Here is a 4,322-nt window from a genome sequence, read left to right as displayed (position 1 = left end):
CACCCCTGAGCCCACACTGGCGGTTGACCAGCCTCTGGGGCTTTGATAAATTGGAAACAAAACTTTCGGCACCCGCCCCTCAGGCAACCTGTTCCTCCAAATTAATTTCTAAGATAAATTGTTTTGGCATTGTCCGGCCACGCGGTCTAAGCCCCGCGTGTTTTTCTGATTAGACGTTTTCATCTCAATAAACCTGACGTGTGAATGGCACCTCAATCCCCGTATTGACGTCCCGCCTGGCGCCCGCGGGACCGTGTGAGGTCCGTGCCGCCCGCTTCGTGCCCACTGAGCCTAATGTCCATGAAATTACACAGGCGCTGTGCTGTGCAGGGTGGTCCGCGCACCCGGACCCCGCACCCCGCACCCGGACACTGCACCGCGCACCCTACATCCCACATCCCCACAGCCCACACCCGCACCCAGACCCCGCACCGTGCACCCTGCACCCCACACCCACACCCCAAACCGCGTACCCCACACCCGCGCACCACGCACCCCACAACCTGCACCGCGCACCCGCGCACCCCGCACACCCGCACCCCATACCCACACAACCCCCACACACCTGCGCATGCCGCACCCCACATCCATGCACCCACACACCCACACCCCGCACCCGCACACCATGCACTGTGGGGTTTCTGCAGCCCAGGGGCAGGGGGCCGGCCCCCCATGGGAGGGTCCTAGAGGAGGGGGAGCCAGGGAAGCGCACGCACCTGCCCCAGGGTGAGGTAGGGCCCTGGCCGTGTGCAGACACGCCCTACCGCGGCCACCCAGCCCGTGTCCCTCCAGCAGGTGGACAGCGTCTCCAGGGGCCTCCCTCAGCCCAAGTCCAGGCGGGCCCCCCAGGGAGGGGGTCCCCAGGAGCCTCCCCTGCACCGCTGCCCCCACCAGGTCCCCACAAAGCACAGGGGTGGCCCACACTCCCCAAGGGCACACAGAGCAGGTGCAGCCCGAGCCCCCCCCCACGCAGTGGGCTCCCCCCTCCCCCCCACTCCCACCACCCACGCTCCGCCTCTGAGAAACGTGGTTCAAACACCAACCTGGTTTCCCTGATTCAGCCCAACGCATTGTTACAACTTACAGGCTCTGGGAAGTTCCTCGGGGTGGCGACAAGGTCCCCACCAGGAAACGGGTCACACCCACACTTGACAGCTTTGGTCGCCTCTAAACACTAGAAATCGCTAAAATTTGTTACAAAACATGAAATACTTCCATGTAAAATAAAAAACCTCCGTGATTTAAAAGGAAAACGTGTGTCCCGCTCCCTGCGTGTCGGGGTCCCCGCCAAGCGCCAGGAGCCTGGGCACCTGCTCCAGAAAGGGTCGGCAGGCCGCGACCCCGGGCTCCCCCTTCCCGGCCTTTGGGAGCCCAGGGGACAGAGGACAGTCCCCCACGGCCCAGACCGGCCGCCCAGCCTGGGCTCAGCTTCGCTCTCCTTCCCGCACGGAGGCGCCGGCATCTGAAATTAAACCGAGCGTTTTCCCAGGTCTGTAAGCTCAGCCTTCTGGGGCATGGGCTCAGGGTCTCCACCTCCCCCCAGGTCTACACCCACATGACCTTGAGTGACCTTGGGCTCATCACCGGAGACCCCGGCCAGGTCCCTCAGCTGCGGCACGGGGTCCAGGTGTCCCGGGGGCAGTGGGGGCAGCGCTCAGCTCTGGGACCCACCCCCCTGCCACAGGGAGTGCGTCCCTGCTGTGCTGCTGGCCCGGGGCTGGAGAAGGTCACCCCGGGGCGGTCCTTAGCCCCCTAGGTCTCAGTTTCTTCTTCTGTAAGTGGGGACAGACTCTCTCGTAAGATTGCTTTGAGGCTCCCAGACGTCGCCTGCTGCGTGCCCTCGGGTGGGCACCCCCCGGACTGGAGCCGGGGCCAGCCTGCAGTCCCGAGCTTCAGCTCACCTCCCACAGGCCGCGCATCGGCACCACACCCCGCGCCCCTGTGCCCTGCGTGACCAGTACATGTTCCCCCGAAACGAGGAGCTCACGGGACAGATCTCTGTGCCTACAGGTGTAGACCCTTGGATACCATCCCCGGTTCTCCAAGGCGGGATTTCGTCGCTCAGTCATTAACCTTCTGCGTCGAAACCGTAACGTCTCAGGGCTTCTGGGTCCTACACACGGTGGGTTCGGGCCTAGCAGGGACCCTGGGTGGGAGACAAAGACCTGTGAGGATGGACCCGAGCTCGGCGGCCTGGGCCGTCCTCCCCCCTCACTGCCCGCACCTGCTCCGCAATTGCAGAGCCAGCGCTGCCCAACGGGCTTTGCTCCCAGCTCCGGGGATAATTGAAAGTTCAGAAAAATTAAAAGTTAATTAAAACAAGAATATGTGATTCTGAAATAATGCATTCCATTTCAAAAATGTGCAGGTAGGGGGATCCCTGGGGGGCTCAGCGGTTTAGCACTGCCTTCGGCCCAGGGCATGATCCTGGAGTCCCGGAATCGAGTCCCGCATCGGGATCCCTGCGTGGAGTCTGCTTCTCCCTCTGCCTGTGTCTCTGCCTCTCTCTCTCTCTCTCTCTCTCTGTGTCTATCATGAATAAATAATTTTTTTTTTAAAGTGCAGGTAATTTAACGGAGCCACAAACGACCCCCAGCCGGCTCTCCCCGAGGTCGCACCCCCAGCGTGGGACCCCTGCCCTGCCCCCCGGGAAGCCCGCCCATGGCTTGGGACCGCTGGGCACCTCGGGCCGGGAAGGTCACAACGGCAGCCACAGCCCTGCACCCTGGAGTTGGGGCCCCCCCCAGCCTGCGGGACTGGGGCTCGGTAACGACCCAAACCAGCTCTTCCTGTGGATTTCAGAATAGGCTTCGATAGGACTTAAGACAGAGGAGCTGATCCACGTAGGTTAAGCTACTGCGCGGAGCCCCCTCGGTGAAACGAGGCACCGCTCTGGGCCCCGCCCCGGTCGCTCCGTCCCCCCCAGGACCCCCGCCCTGTGTCCCGCCCCGCGGCTCCCTGTGTGGTCTCCCTGGAGAACAACCTCAAGCACACGCTGTCTGACTCCCGGAGGCGCTCCAGTCCCATTAGAATCTGCGCCCCTGAGCCCCAGCACATCCAGACTGTGGGTTCCCAGCTGTGACCCCGCTTGCCGTGCCGGACCTCCCACCTGCTTCCCAGCCGCAGCGTCTGGGACCAGGTCCCGGGGGCAGGCGGTGATGCCAGGCCCAGGCCCGGAGTAACCGCAGCCAGGTCGTCCACAGGCGCAGGGCTCACCTGGCAAGGTTGCTCAGGTGAGCAGGTGCGGGGCGAGAAGCCACCAGGAGGTGGCGCCCCAGGGCGCTTCCTTCCCCCACAGCCGCGGGGAGAGCAGGGGTGCAGCCACGGGCTCCTGCGCAATGTGGGGTGCGCCCTCCAACGTGTCGGGTCGCACCCCCGCCTGCCTTCTGGGGTCCAGCCTGAGGGGAGCCCCCACCCCAAGGCGAGCAGGTGCAGCCCCGTGTCAGGTGCCCCGCACCCAGGGAAGGAGGTGGGAGCCGCCCAGCAGGGTCGGCGGGGGGTTGGCTGTGTGCGCCACCCACCCCTGTCCACCTGCCGCAACCCCATCCGTGTCACACATGGGACAGGCTGTTGCTCACTGGTCGTGACCTGGGCATGTCACAAAAGGGGGCATGGCCTGCTCCCGCCCTGAGAGGCCCAGGAAAGGGGCTGACCCAGGGGGCTGCTTCTCCCCCGTCACCCCGCTGTGCCTCGAGGTCACAGCCATGGGGTCAGCGCGAGGCAGGAGTGGCCAGCGCGGGGTCCCTGGGGCTCGTCTGCACGCACGCTCCCACTAACCAGTCCCTCCCGGGCCAGCAGGCGCCCGGCGCCGATTCCTCCCCGCCCCACTGTCCTCTCGGGCCCTTCCTGGTGGGGCTGGCGTTGGCGCGCTCACACCTGCTGACGGCGCTGACCCGGCTCCAAGTCACGCTCAGCACAGCTGCAGCGTGCAGCAGGGGGCACGACGGGTTCGGGAATGATCTCAGCCAGGGGTCAGCCCCACTGCCTTCAGGCGGGTCCCCGGCACGGGCTGGGGTGGAGAGGCTCCGGTCGGGGGCCGGACGTCGGCCTGGGCTGCTGTGCAGTCACGAGCACGGTCAGGCCTGCCGGTCCCTCGCCCCAGCCATGGACGCCCCGCGCTGCCCGTCCTTCCCGCCCTGTCACCATGTCCGCCACTGCCAGCGGGGCCTGTCTCCACGCCAAGGCTTGTCTGGTTTATTCGATTGCATCTGTAACTCTTAGTTAATTTGCTCCATAATTGGGTTTTTGCCCGTGACGCTTGAGATCATTTCATTTGCAGGATCTGGGTCTATTTCCAGCCCTGCTGCTGCTGCTGGGGCTCT

General features: G+C 64.9%; 1 long non-coding RNA gene across 2 annotated transcripts; it reads right to left on the bottom strand.

Moving 5' to 3' along the window:
• Positions 1–1,016: 1,016 nt before the first annotated feature.
• On the bottom strand, positions 1,017–3,531 carry LOC144322985 (uncharacterized). Of its 2 annotated transcripts, XR_013388540.1 has the most exons (4): positions 3,217–3,531; positions 1,988–2,146; positions 1,561–1,772; positions 1,017–1,462 (listed from the first exon to the last, which is right to left on the bottom strand). It is a non-coding gene; the product is annotated as an uncharacterized LOC144322985 (long non-coding RNA). The 2 variants fall into 2 exon arrangements; XR_013388541.1 differs by lacking the exon at positions 1,561–1,772.
• Positions 3,532–4,322: the final 791 nt, after the last annotated feature.

The sequence above is a fragment of the Canis aureus genome, chromosome 11 (genome assembly GCF_053574225.1).
Source record: "Canis aureus isolate CA01 chromosome 11, VMU_Caureus_v.1.0, whole genome shotgun sequence".
In the NCBI taxonomy this organism is placed as follows: Eukaryota; Metazoa; Chordata; class Mammalia; order Carnivora; family Canidae; genus Canis; species Canis aureus.
Note: the sequence above shows the minus strand (reverse complement) of the source record. Positions and strands in the feature narration are given on the sequence as shown.